General features: G+C 40.2%; 1 protein-coding gene across 9 annotated transcripts in view; it reads left to right on the top strand.

Annotated features, from left to right (window-relative positions):
• ZNF644 (zinc finger protein 644) overlaps window positions 1-15057 on the top strand; it is an 86545-nt gene that overhangs the window by 7256 nt on the left and 64232 nt on the right. For all 9 annotated transcript variants that reach the window (XR_013840016.1, XR_013840017.1, XR_013840018.1 and 6 more), the window contains exon 3: window positions 7059-7115. The gene's annotated coding sequence lies outside the window, so the exon portion shown is untranslated. The remainder of the gene's footprint in view (window positions 1-7058; window positions 7116-15057) is intronic.

The following is a 15057-nucleotide window of genomic DNA, read 5'->3' as shown; positions in this document are numbered from 1 at the left end:
ACTTTCCATGGCACACTGGTTGAAAACCACTGGTTATGTTTATAAATCTACACTTTAAATTTGTTGTTGTTGTTTAGTCGTGTCCGACTCTTCGTGACCTCATGGACCTGAGCACGCCAGGCACTCCTGTCTTCCACTGCCTCCCGCAGTTTGGTCAAACTCATGCTGGTAGCTTCGAGAACACTGTCTGACCATCTCGTCCTCTGTCGTCCCCACACTATAAATTACAGGATGACTAATGACTATCACCTGTAGATCTGTGATGGGGGTGCCAAAAAGAGACTAGAGTTGATGTGGGTTTGCCTCCTAGAATCCTAGAATTGTAGAATTGGAAAGGACCCCAAGGGTCATCTAGTCCAACCCCCTGAAATACAGGAATCTCATTTAATGTTCCCGTGTCAGCTGTGGAAAATTATATTGGCATCCTTATTCACTTTAGAAATGAAGAATCCTTGTTGAATCCTTTAATGAAGATACAGCTTCAGGATTGCCCATCCTTTTACCTGTATATATTTCTGGGAAGAGGTCTCCCTTTCAGTGGTAGTAAATATAGACGACAGTGGTTGGAGATGGCACTTGCCTATCAGTCATCTCACCCTGCAAACACTGAGCTTTCGTCATTGCACACTTAGTTTTCACCTAGGCTTTTGCAGCAGCTATTTGTTGGGTGGGTGTGTGGCAGAGCTGTGGTAGCCGTCTTACGCAGGACAGAAAGATGGGTGAGTGCTGAAAGCAAATTCCAACTGCTAGCATTTGTACAGGTGTTGATGGAAGGCAGTTTGCTTACTTCTTCTAGAGGTCAGACCGTGGTTATGTAGTGAGTTAATTCTGCATAAGCTGTAATTGCAGGTTAGTCTAAGGTTCCCAGATTTTTTTCAATGAATCCGGGGACACTTTTCAACTTCCTACTAAATAGATGGATTTTGTCAGGGGACTGATTTGTAAATCTGGGGACTGTCCCCGGGAAATGGCGACATCTGGTAACCTTAGGTTAGTCTTCTACCATAGACAAATCTTGGAAATTTTTCCAATTTAAGGATGGTATAAAAATCTGACAAATGTCAGCAACTAATTGCCCAGTAAACTAGCAGTGTGGATAAATAAGAATTCTTCTTCAGCATCAACATTTTCTGTTGATCATTGACAGCCAGACGTGAATTGACATTTACAAATACTATTGATTTCAAGATTCAGATTTTGACTGCAGAATTTCATCTTTGAAAGGGATAAAATTTAAATGTGCCTGAAATTAGGCCTTTGCTGGGAAGCCTCAGGAGACATTTATAGTACTGTATTTGGCTTCATGGTGCATTCATTAGAGGCCTGGTTTGGTTGCCAGAGCAGAAAAACCTGCTTGTGTGGCCTGCCCACTTTTGGCAGCCTGGTACACAATTCATCATGATATTCTTGCTTCATACTATATTGGTGTGTTTTTATAGCTAAGTAGGAATGAACTCTGAAATCTATGTTTAAGTTAATCATATAGTTATTGAAATCTTCTGGGCATTAAAATGTCAGGAATTGTACAAGGATAGAAATGAAAATAAATTAGGATTTATTTAATCAGATATTGCATGTATGGTTGAATTGTAAAAAAAATACTATCATTTGGAAGGGATAAACATCAAACTAAAAGGTAAAGGTAAAGGTACCCCTGCCCGTACGGGCCAGTCGTGTCCGACTCTAGGGTTGTGCGCCCATCTCACTTAAGAGGCCGGGGGCCAGCGCTGTCCGGAGACACTTCCGGGTCACGTGGCCAGCGTGACAAAGCTGCTCTGGCGAGCCGGCACCAAACTAAAAAAAAGCTTAATACAGAATAAGCACTGGTGATAGAATCTGTTCACAGCTCAGCAGTATCTAAGGTGGAGTGCCTTTTGGAAATAAAAAAGAATATTTTTGTAGTAGTTTTTTCAGCACTCCAAGTTGGTAATTCAATTGAGAGAAGCTGAATTTTAATATTTAGAACAAAGTCATGAAATGTTTTATTCTACTACAGATAGAACAGTTCAATCTTGCTTTGTCTTCTGTTGATTTTGTAATGAATTACTTTCAAACTTTACAAACTCTTGTCTCAAGCTTCCTACAGTTCCTAGATCTGCTGCCTGTTGTCTTTAGTGTCTTCTGGTTGCCTCATAATTTTCCACTTTGTTCTCTTGCTTGGTTTTCATTTTTATTTTACCTTCTGATCAAACTTATAAAGCATTTTTCTCATCTCTTCACCACCTTGTCCATCACATTCCCTTCACTCTGCTGACACCCTTCTACTTATCAAGCCCAATATTTCTTCCTTCTTGCCATCCTTTTCGCTGTTTCCTTCCACCCAAATGCCCTGCTTCCTGACGTAACAGACATCTCCCTTGGTCTCTATATTTTAAAGAGCTGCTTTTATCTATCTTTGCTCAGAGTTGTCCTTCTCCCTTCTCCTCCATCATTCTCCCTTTATCTGATTTCTGTTACTCTTGGGTAGTTTGTAGGCAAAATATACCAGTTTTGTTTGTATTCAAATGCATAGTCCCCCCCCCAAATGCTGTACAGTTAATGCATATGATTAATAATCTTACTGTTGTTACAGCACATTGGAGTGTTCATAGCACTCAAGCTACAATACCTTGTAATTTGGATAGATCTGTATCTTGTGTTAGTTAGCTGGTTATACTAAAGTTGAGTTTTTGTGTTGTTCCTGGGTGTTGATTGGAGGAGTTACTTTGAGTGTAGGAGAGTGAATGTGGTAACAAATATGGCATAGACTTGCATAAAATGCTGCTTGCCAGACCCCTCTCCCCAATTGTGCTGGGCTTGGGCATGCTACAAGCATTTCCAAAGGGATGAGGCATTCTCTTCAACTCGGAGGGAAGGGGTGGGGCCTCAACCTTGCAAATATGCTGGGACTTGTAGGCATCCTGAAGATATTGGCTGAGCTGTTGGAACATGTCAGAACAATCTGCGGAAATCTCATACCAGTTAGAGATTGATGGGTCTATTTATGGCTAGTGGGAAGATGACTGGAGAAGCAGGAAGGCCTGAAAGCGTAGGAAACTTCTATGGATTTTTTCAAGCTTCCAGCTGTAAGTCAGATTTTTGAGGGGTAATTGTAGCCTACAATAGGGTAAATGAATAGCTATCTTCAAATTTCCTAGTTTAACAGAAGGAAGGAAAGTGGGTTCATTTTAAAATTGGAGTAGTTCTGTTCTGCAGTAGTGCGTAGTTGAAATGCAGATGAAAGTTGCGTTAGATGGCAATATTCTTTGGTGTAAGCTTATAGAAAAATAGAAAAGAGCACAAGTTAATTATTGCCACCTTCAGGTTTAAAGGGAGAGTGCAGTAAGAAATGCAGAATCGTCAGTGTTTGATACAAAAAGAAAATGGCTACCAGAAATGAGTGCTGGTGCAGCAACATGGCTTGCTGTAGTTTTTTATGTGCTGCTTCTACATCTTTCTGATGGTTTTGTTGTAAATTTTGATATAATTTGAAAAGAATTACATATATGTTATTTTGGTATTTTGAATTTTGTAATAAATGACGGATTCTACTGTAGAAATATCTGATTCAGATTCATTAATATACATAAAGTACAAGGAATTAAGTCTCAACCCTGAAAGATGCTGGATATCCATTTTTAACCCATTGCTCTGAAACAAAGCTAGATGCTGATCTTTTGGACACATTTAAGCATCTTAGGAACATCATAAAGTTTCTGTGGCACTGTACCTAGTTTATTTCAAATATATAGTTAAGCTCAGAAAATGTTGATGGTGAAAATGAAGTTTCTTTACATTACTATAATCAATGAAATATCCTCTTCCTTACTTGCAAATGGTGTAACCTCCCCTTCAGTACCTTCCCTCCACCTCATTGTTGAGGAATTTTTTTCTGGAATATTTTCCATTGATTCATTTCCCCCCCGAAATATGCCCGTTTCTAAAAATAAATGAAATCCATCTATAACCATGAATATGGATTCCAATACAATATTAGCAAGCTTGGCAGCTTCCAAATTAATAATTCCCAAGCAGTTATTCCTAGGAATTGTGTGAGAAAGTGTGTGTGTGTGTGTGTGTGTACGTTTTGTAGATATCTAAGCTGGGATGAGATACACAGAATAATCCAAACCAAGTAATGAACTCTCAGGACTGGCTGTGCAGTTAAATAAGAACCAAGCTGAAACTATTATTTCATTTCCTAACTACAATTGAAAGCAAAACTGAAACTAAAATTGTGATTGCTATTGCTTTCACTTTCAGCAAACACAATGAAAAGAAATTGACATTCCCAGTGTCTCTCTTTAGGGCCTGTCCCCAGACTTCCCTTTAATGTATTTGCTGTCACCACCTAAAGACTTTGGGAGCTCCAGGACTTCCACTTTGTAATATTACCCATATACCTTTTGAACTATTGACATAAGTTGAGACATATTTTGGTTTAGAATCTACCCAGACTAGAGCACAGATCAGGAAACAAACATTTATTGAGTGAGTGAATGCAATAAGCAGTCATTAAATGCAGCATTCTTATAGCTCTAGTTTTCTGATTTAACCGACTAAACATTTTATATCTATCCCAGTTACCCCAACTCTCCCTTAATTAGCCCTTGTGCTAGCCAGCACTAATTAACTGTCATTTCCTGCCTGCCACTCCCTGCCAGTCATTCTCTTTAGCTCTGCTTAATATTTCATTCCTCCACTGTTAAGTCAGCCTTCCACTTAGATGTCTGGTACAGAAACTGCTATGTGGCCATGCATGTAATTCTGCAGGTAGCGACTGTGAAACTGGAGGTGTCCAAGTTGGATTATAACTCTGAAGTAGAATTGTGGACAACCATGATACATCATGCACAATTATTTTGGTGTGCTAAAATTGTTGTGTTAGTAGTTTTCCCTGCCTTCATCCCTCCCCCTCTTATACAATGTAAGGGAAGTGCAAACTATCATCTTTATAAATTTTTTCAAGTTATTATTTCCTTGTAAGGTTTTGAGTTTCTTTAACATTTAAACCACTTTTAAGTATAATAATGTGCCTGATAAAATATGTTGATTCAAAAACTTAAGAATTACCTCATGCTAATTTTATAAGTCACATGATGAACATGTTAGAATTATGAATTTTCCAATTCAAACTCCCTACCACTTTAAAAATCCATTCTATTTTAAATTCAACTGTGGAAGAAACTGGATATCTCTGTTTGCAAATTAAGTTTTTCATTATTGATGCAAAAGAAGCATGTTTTAAGAAGGGAGATGCCAAGAAAATATGCCACTTAAGAGTTTTAAGCGCAAACATATAGATGCATCTGCTTAGGTAAGCTGAATTTGTGCAGATCAACAGTGGCCACATTTGGCATAACACTAAACCATAGTTTCATATTTTGTGAAGAAATTAGCTGTTTCCTGGGCTCTGGCATTCTCATCCCACTTAGCCAAGAGTTTGTAAGCTTTTGCCTTGCAGTATAAGAATCTTCCCATGTTGTCCAAATTGGGTGTAGTGATTTAACACTACATATGGTTTGTATTGGAAGAGTCAATTACAGCATGGTTTAGGTAACTATTACGATAGACAATAACCATCTTTGGATATAATGCTAAGCCTTGGTTTAGTGCTACATGAATAAACCTTCCAAACTTGTGTGATCTCCATTCCATGGTTTGAAGTTAGCTTTTTCTAGAACCAGTTAGCGTTAAACCATGGTCCTTGGTTTTGCCAATGAAGAAGCCACACTTAAGGAGAAGTGGTAAAAGTTTTGAATTCTGCTTCTAGACCACGGAGGGGAGGAGAGGAGAGGAGGGAGATGGTAAATTGACATTGATGGTAGGTTAATTTATGTAGAACAAAACTGGGGGCAGGTAAAGATAACTTTCAGATGGAGGACTGGATTCAAACCTGGCCAGCCTTCTGTGGGTAGCATTCTGATGGTGGACGGAAACTGTGGGGCCAAAAGAATTACATACGTTTTATGTTTAGTCTTGAGGAAAATGTATGTAAAATATATAACATTTTAAGTCTAACCAGCTGCTACATAATGATTTAGCATTGCCGCCAAACATGGCCAATGTCTATGGCTAAGTTACCTGAATCATACTCTGATAGATCCCTTTAAGTCATAGCCAATGGGAAATAGTGTTGCCTTAATAGGCACAGTAAGATGAGAGAATACTATACAGTGGAACCTTGGTTCTCGAACTTAATCCGTTCCGGGAGTCTGTTCGACTCCTGGAACAATTCAAAAACCAAGGTGCGGCGTTGAGTTGGCTGCGGGAACTTCCTGCACTCAGGCAGCAGCCACGTTGGACACCCAGCTTACGAAAAATGTTGGAAAACTGAAACACTTCTGGGTTTTTGGCATTCAGGAGCCAAAACGTACGAGAACCAAGGTACAACTGTATTGCATACTCCTTATTCTCCATGTATATCAGGAGTAGCCAGTTTGGTGTACAATTCCTGTCATCTCTGATCATGGGACTTGCTGGAGGGGCTGATGGGAGTTGTAGTTCAAAACATATGCAGTATACCACAGTAGCTGTCCCTGGTCTGTAGCTTCAGTCTCGATCCTCCATGTTCTGTGTCAAAGCAGGATTATTGCTGATTCACTGAATAAAGCTTTGAAAGGATTTTAATTCTGTTGCTGCCACTGGTATCTTGATTCCTTTGTTGCATTCTGGAACATTTTGTTTTTTTCATCCTAGCATTTTATTAAGTACTGCCTAAAATAACAGGTTTCTATTTCAGAAAAACTCTGAAAAAAAGTACTTCTGTTTGTAAAGAAACGTGTATGTACTTCAGCAGGGCTGAAGACTGATGGGTACTCAGGATACTTGAGCATTAATCACCATATTCTTCTATAAAATGTAGTCATTGGAGAGTTGGAGGAAAAACGTGTATATAGAGGTTTCATTAATGGGATAAATGTTTAGGTATAAATATTAAGAAAATAACTTATGTGGTGTTTCATTGTTGGTGAGATTGAATGATTGCATATCCATTTGTACAGCCTGGGTGCCTATCAGGGGTATAATAAATTTGCTTTCAGACAACTTTATCATAGTCTTTTATTTACTGCTTGTAGGTTTGTCTTGGTATTGGATCCAAACTTGCAGCTTGAAGAGGGAGAAGGCAAACACAGGTAAGCAGTAAAAACTTCTACAGGTTTGTATCTCAGTTGGAATAATAACTAATGAATATTCAGAATCATAACTAATTTCTTTTCCCTCGTATGATGTTATATTTCAGGTTTACAGATTTACCCTTTTTCATAAATAAACCATAGTGAAGAAATCAAAATGCATGAAGTTTTCATTAAAGCAAATGTTCTTGCATATAATCATCTCTGCAAGAAAGCCATTAGTTGTCATTATGTGATTATTTATTTGTATACTGCTCTTTATGAAGATACAGGGCAACCCAAGCAGTTTCTGTGCCAAAACGGTGCCTAAACCCTGATTGAAATGGATCTAAAAAATCAGTTTCCTCCCAAGAGTGCCTGGGTATGGTCTGCGACCACCTGCTCAAGAACCTTGCCCAAGAAAGGGAAATTGGCCACTGGCCACTAGTTTCTTAGATTTTCCAAATCCAGTGAGGGTTTCTTGAGCAGTAGTTTTACCACTGCCTCCTTCAAGCAGGCAGGTACCACCACCTCTTGAAAGGAGGCATTAATCACCTTTCTGGCCCAGCCAGCTGTTAGATCTTATCAGTCATGGGGGGCAGGGATTCAGAGCGCAAGCGGTCACCCTGACTGATTCAAGCACCTTGTCCACATCCTTGAGCCTTGCTAACTGAAACTTGAAACAACACAACAGGACTAGACAGTGTTCAGATACCCCTTGAGATTAATCTGCTGTCACAGCAGATTTACAATCCCAGTGGATGCAAGCAATTTAATTCTCACAGTGCTTTGCAAACAAGTCACAATGATACCTTCAATTCTGCCACCTCTTTCAGACCAGACTGTAAGCGGCCCGCACTACCTGGAAAAGCTGTGCCAGAAGGCACAAAGAGGATGCTATGGAGGCAGCACAGTATGCCTTCTAAAGTGGACTCTATAATGAGCCCTCTCCAGTGTGCAGTTGCATGTGACTGGAGTTTACCTGCACTTGTGTTTAAGCTGTCTCCCAGCTTGTTTCCTTACCCTAAGCTCTGGACTATTACCAGGAAGCCAAGTGGGCTCTGTGAAGTGGGAAAGGGCTCTCAAAGGCCATTGTGTCAGCATCCTGAGCAATTTGGATGTTCCAGAGGTTGGCCAGGGCTTTGACAGGAGTGCCAGGCATATCAGCAGGTAAACCCTACAAAGATGTCTGGAAACCCATTGGCTCCATCAGCCTCTGAGAGTGGAAAATCCTAATTGGCCTGTTGCAGAGGAGAAAAGGTGCTGAAAGCCTAAATCTTGCAAGAAGTGATCTGACCATCCCGAGGGACTGATGTCAATATCCCCCACTTTCAGATGGTTGAACCCCTTCCTGCCTGGTTGAGAAAACGTCCCAAGTGTGGCCTGCTACATGCTTTGGGCCGGTGACATGTTGAGATAGCCCCATGGTCGACATGGCAGCCATGGAGCCACCCCAGAGCCAGTTGCCTCAGCATGAATGTTGAAGTCCCCCAAAACCGGCAGTCTGGGAGTCCTCAGCACTACCTCTGAGACTGGCTCTGTCATCTCAGGCAGGGAGATTGTTAACAGCAGGGTGGGTTGTAAACCAGCAGAATCCCTAATCTGTTCCAGTTGCCCAATGCCAGGAACACACACTCAAGATTGCCTCCCCTCCTCTATCCAACTGGACAGTGAGCCTGGAAAGAGAAAGAGAGAGAATTTCTATAGACCACTAGAAAGAACTCCCTCTCCCCAACCTTCAAGCCTACCCTGATGCTGCATCGAGTACCCAGGTGGGCACAGCTGAGTGAGACTTGTTCCACCCACCCAGGTCTCTGTGATACAGACCAAATCTGAGCTGACCTGTCATTCAGCAACAACAGCCCAGTCGCAGATCCAATAGCTGATAGGACAACCACAATTCCCCATGTTGGAGAAGGGACTGTCGCACAGCACAGTCACTAACTGCCTGTGCTATGTGCCCCCTACTCAACCTTCCCCACCCTCCACACCATACCTTCCCCCCAGAACCACTGTGATTGGGGTTGCTCCTGCTCTTTCTAGCTCCTCTCCTTCCATGCAGATCTTATGTTCCCTTACTTTAAAAAACAGCAAACCCTCAAATGTAACAACTTACAAGTTAAAAGCAGTTAAAAACAATTTAAAACATTTTAAAGAGGGCAATAAAAATAGAGGACTTCCGGGTTGGCGCCTCCGACAATGGCAGAATTCCTCTGATTTTGCTCCTCCGTGGAAATCAGGGTCTGGCCACCACGGCGAAGGCGGAGACCCACCAAAAACCACAGGCGGGAGAAGCCTGTGAACGTGGGATTCGGCTGGCACCTTTTGCGCCTCCCCTACTCACGGGGAGACCCGGTTTGGGGGTTCCGGAGCGACGTGGGGTGAGCGGCGCGGTGCTTCGAATTGACTGCTTCTTTCACGGAGTGAAGCCACACTGCTGTTGCCGGAGAGCGCTGACTTTTTCCTGTGGACAATTTGATCCTAAACAACTACCCGTGAGTAGAACGGAAAACTGGATTTTTAAACGTCTTAATTTGGCACCGAAACGGGGAGGTTTCAAACAGGAAGTCCGCCTCCCCCTTTTGTAAATAGATTGAAGCAAAGAGCTTGCAAGCTAAAGTCTTGGAAAGTCCTCTGTAAAGGATTAAACTTCCATCGGCTAAAATCATTAAACCCCCCTTGGAAGCAGGAGAAGGGGGGGGGGAATTTGGGATCGGGTAAGCCTGCAGGAGAGAGTGAAGAAAGTTAAATTACCACCGCTCTGAACCTGGAAACGGGCTGCTAGTAAGACTGACGTTTTGGGAAAGTTCATTGACTGTGAATAAAATGTATCTTGACAGCTAGTTAAATAAGAGAAATACATTGTTTCCATTGTCTCCTGCGTTTAAAAAGGAGTAAAAGTAACTGAAAATTGAAACTAATTTTATTGCTTGAACTGTGCTTAAAAGGATTGATACAAATAGAAATTGTTTCCCTCTAGAGGGAGCCTTTGAAACTGTTACAAGAGTTGAGCTGGTGGAATCTCCAGCTGCAAGATAAAAAACCGTGAGAACCAGGGATTGACCTTGGATAGGTTAAGAATGTCGACAGAAGAAGCCTTAGTGATTGCATTATGTAAGATAAGTGATTCATTGGAACAGCTCCACAAGAAGACGGATTTGATGACGATTAAAATTGATAACTTGGGACAAAAAGTGACTAATTTGGGACAAAGAGTGAACATCTATACAGAAGCCGTTCAGGAATCGATGCAGGAATCTACTTTGGTGTGGCAGGCTGTGGAGAAGGCGAGGGAGAAAGTTGTTGTTGAACCTAAAGTAATACGGGTGGAGAGGGAGAGAGCCCCAGCCTTACAGAGGCAATTTGATGACTATAAGTTGTTGCCTTCTATGATTGAATTCAGAGGTCAGATTTTGAGGATTGGAGCCCTGCTTGGACTGGAGAAGGAAAGTTGGATAGATCACCTCATGCAGGGATTTACTGACCTTTGGGACCTGGACCTGGGTCAGGAGGAGATTGGAGTTGTGGGGACTTTCAGATTTGGAGGGATTTTGAAACACGTCCTGAAATATCTTTTGGATTTTAGTTTTAATTACGGAGATTTGGCTGACCTGTCGAGAAGGAATAAAAACATTGCTAGGTCGGAGCTTCCCCGAGATCTACTCTTCAGCATCAAAGGAAGGAAATTAAGAACAAGATCAGCAGAAGACAAAGTAAAGTGCATGTATAAATATGAAGAAGACCTGCAGAAGGGACTTGGAAAAGAGTTAAGAGCCTCGGACAGAAGATCACCAGGTTGATGAACTATATGGAATTGACGGAAATGACTGGCAGAATCCGAGACTAGGGAGAAGAGACGGTGGAAGAAGATTGGAAAAAGTTTAAAGTTTATTTATAGAAATACTGTAAAATTAATGAGTGTCAGAAAAATGTTGGAATGAAATTATAAGGCTTTAGTAGAAATGTTATAAGGAGTTAAGCATAAATAAGTATTATAGTATTAATGGAAAAGAAGGTTAAAATAAGTTAAGATAATTATATGACAGAAAATATAGAAAGATGGAAAGGAATTGCTGAAACAATTAATAGAAGTGGAATACAAAAAGGGAGGTGAGAGGAGGTTGATGAAACAAGGGAATGAAAGATAAGACATTGAAATGGTATGATGTATGTTTTTAAATTGTTTTTGCTTTGTTTTGTTTAGTCTAATGTGTTAATGTTGCGTTGTGTACTGTTTATATATTGTATCGTATTGTTTTCTTTCTTTCTTTTGCTTCTTCTTTTTTTCCTTTCTTTTTCTTTATTGTAAGGTTTAAAAGTAATAAATATTATTTTAAAAAATAAAATAGCAATAAAACCCTGCAACAAAACCCCCTGTTCAGCCACTTCAACTTTTTGTAGCTGCCCCCACCCCCGGGCAAGGAGCAGGTCATCCAGGACTCACAGCAAGATGGCAATTTGCATTTGGATGGCAAGTGCAAATCCTTCTGCAGCTCATTAACCATGACACCTGCTTCCATAAAACTTACGTCAAGCTATAAGTTCTGAGGTGTTCCAACAATAGTTTATGTGTTAAAACAAAATAATAACATTAAAAGCCAGCAGTACTTAAAATGTGTAGAAAAGAATAAATAACTGGGGTGTGTGCCCCAAAATAATATTTGGCCTGACACCCATGCATTCAGTAGAATGTCCTCTACTAGATAGCTTTTAGTTACATATTCTCTGTGCTTTGTTTGGGCACTGACCCATCAGTGGACCCATAAATCCTTTTAACTTGGAATTGCTGAAGTAGTCTACTTTTGAACATACCCCCCACCTTACTTATAAAAGCCAATAGTTATTGATGCCATCCAGGAATTTATCTAATCCCTTGTTTTACCAACTGTTGATAGAAAATTGATCGTACCAATTTGGTATTGTAGTGAAAGGTACCCAGGAGGGCCATCCCAATAAAATAATTGATGGAAGTTATTAAGCCATTTGCATTTTATTTTTTTAAATCCCTTTATTGAGACCTTCCCTTGTCCAATAAAACAGTCTAGTTACTAATAAGTACTGTGGTCAACAAGGCTCAGAGTAAAGTCCAAAACCTACACAAACTATGGAGGTGTCTTAGTAATCTCAATTTTTAAAATGTAACATATTGTGCCATAAACCATGCATATAAGATAGTTATAGCAGCTGCAAAAGTATAACTGCAGTAATCTTGAGTGTGAACTTCTAGTGACAACAGCAAATCTAGCATACTTTGCAAACTTATTGGACATGACCTGAGCATTTTCTAATCAACATGACTGTTTGAGCTGGGTAGACAGAATTGTTAAATGAAATGCATTATTGCTGTGATGTTCTCATTGCATCGTCTGAAGAGACATCATCTGCCCCTGTCCTTTATATCGGCAGCAGCAGACTTTACCAGTTCTGAGGCTATCTCTCTTGACATCTTCACATTGTGTGTTGTCTGGCTTCTATAGGCATGAAAGCAGGCCTTGTCTACCATTGTTCAAGTGTTGCTGCTGCTGTATTTATAGTGTGTAATGATTTTTATCTTTCGAAAGCTTTTGGTGCTGTTTTACAGTTTGTTTTCATAATTTCATAATTTGTGTTTTCTTCAGATTATAATCATGTTTTTATATATGGTACTGGGTCACTATTTGAGGAAGGGTTGTTTAAAAGTTGAGTAAATAAAATAAGTAAATATTAAAACAATATTAGCTGCTGCTTGATCATGAGTTTAGGATTGTTTGTGGAGACCATTTGGATGCATGAGTCCATATCACCATTAGTTTTATTGTAATAAAGGAGTAGGCAATTCAGATTCATTTATTTCATAAAATTTATACACCACTTGATAAAAAGAACACTATCAAAGTGGTTTACAGAAAAGTTAATCTGAGATTGCTTGTATACACTACTCTTCATTTATTTGCTATATTGCTTAAAAGGGTCAAATCTTTTTGAACTTCAAAAATGTTGTAGTTGGCACTAGGATTTGAGGGCAAGGAACTTTGGGGATATTTCTGTTTTTTTGATGTGCTAAGCTGAGTTAGGTTTTTCTTTGCTAAGCCTCTGGAATACTGGTGATGTTATCAGTTGCTATATTCTATTCAGAAAATAATAAATCTGCTCTTAGTTTCTTAGCCTGTGTATGGCCTTGTTTTTGAGCTTATGGGGCACTTGTCTTCACCACATTTATGTCTACCAGTTATGTTCCAGATACAATCACAACACATGTATGACGTACTTTGTGGGTTTGGATGGTATGTACACCATCATTTTCATTCAAATGGAACAAATCTGTTCATAAACGGTAACTCGCAAAGCATTGTGGGAGAGTGCACAGCTTGTGCACACAGGCATTGTGTCTCCTGCATTGGCAGTTCGGCATTGACAATTCTAATAAAATTTGAGGACTTTCTCTATTGTTTCCTTTGAAGGATGCCAGTGACATTTGGCCCAGAAGTGTTGAGGTCAACCCTCAACAACACATTTTGCAATTATCTTTCTGTGCGTAGAACAGAGAAAGATCCTTTACTGTATTAGAAGTTGCCATTAGGTCTGGCTTTCAATTGAAGTGAGTGTGCTGGTTGTCCAAAAGCATTTTTGCAGATACAGTTACATTCTTAAGGATTCCAAAACCCGGATCAGCACGTTTTTCACAAAATGAAAGTCATGATGAAATAAACCCCAGTATTGCTGGGTCAGAAGGAAGGTTGTAACTGGAAAAGGGTTTGTAACAGGTTTTATAAACCCGTGAGGTATAGATTACTAGTAAATAAAAACTTTAAATACATTTCACAGCTTCACTTTGACCCAGCACCTGATGTGCATGGTGTACACAGGGGTAAAATTGACCTCAAAAATCACAAAAGTAAAAGCTTCAGTATTTCACTGAAGTATGGAGACTCCCCCCCCCCCACACCACAAATAATTCCCAGGTTCACATAGTTGAGGACTACTTGGAATATAGAGTTGTGGAGAACGGACACAAAAGTTTTATGTAATTTCCAGTGCTATTGGGATGTTTATAGCCCCGTCTCTTGGGCAAGGGGTAAAGCCCTGTACGCTAATAGTTATCTCCATATTAGTCCTTTTCACACATTATTAATGTGTTGGGCTCTCACAGTTTCAGGGTGGAGTGCAGCTACTCATTTTGCCTTGCCAGCTCTGTCCTCTGATTGTGTTGCGCATAGCTGTCTGCAAGGAAACCCCCTACGCTTCAGCAGCTTCTCACACATAGGAAATCCGTGGGATTGGGAACACTGGTGTCCGGAATGCATCAAGTCTCTGTCTGTGAGATGCTGCTTGTGCATAGAGATTCCACTGCATACAACCATTCTTAACATGTGGTCTTTGAGGGCATGGCATAGTTAGAGTGGAGCTTGAAACCGTGATTTTCCTATTTGCAAGTAATATGCAAATAGGGCTATTGTGGTGGGCAGTTCTGTATGTTAAGTAAACAAATACAGTAATTAAAAGTAATCAAGTAATTCTTGCTTTCATGGCAACTATTTCATAGAATGATATTCTAAGGGATGTGTTGGTGGTGAAGGATACATTCCTTTCTTTTCCTTCCATTGTATGTAACACATTCCTTGTTCCTTTCCCCCCATCCAAAACAAAGCATTGTTTTTCCATATAGAATGTGCTCCAGTTATGTTTATTTCCCTCTCTTCTAACATGCATCTAACACCATGCATGGCTTAAACTGCATGTTCAGATGTGGCTAGGGCAGTAAACTTTCCTGTTGAGAAGAACTATTGGTGAAGATTTGTTCGTCCAGTGTTGGAGCATGAGTCTCCATAATCATGAGGTCTTGCAAGATCCATTTTGGTTGATTATCTCAATGCTTGGGAAATAACAGTTCCAATATTTGTGAACATCGGCGAACTTCAATTAAATCTTGATAACAGAATTAATATGCAAGCAGACCTCCATCCGAAAGGGATGTGTGTACACA

Source organism: Podarcis cretensis, assembly GCF_951804945.1.
Source record: "Podarcis cretensis genome assembly, chromosome: 6".
Taxonomy (NCBI): domain Eukaryota; kingdom Metazoa; phylum Chordata; class Lepidosauria; order Squamata; family Lacertidae; genus Podarcis; species Podarcis cretensis.
This window is presented reverse-complemented; position numbering and strand designations above follow the sequence as displayed.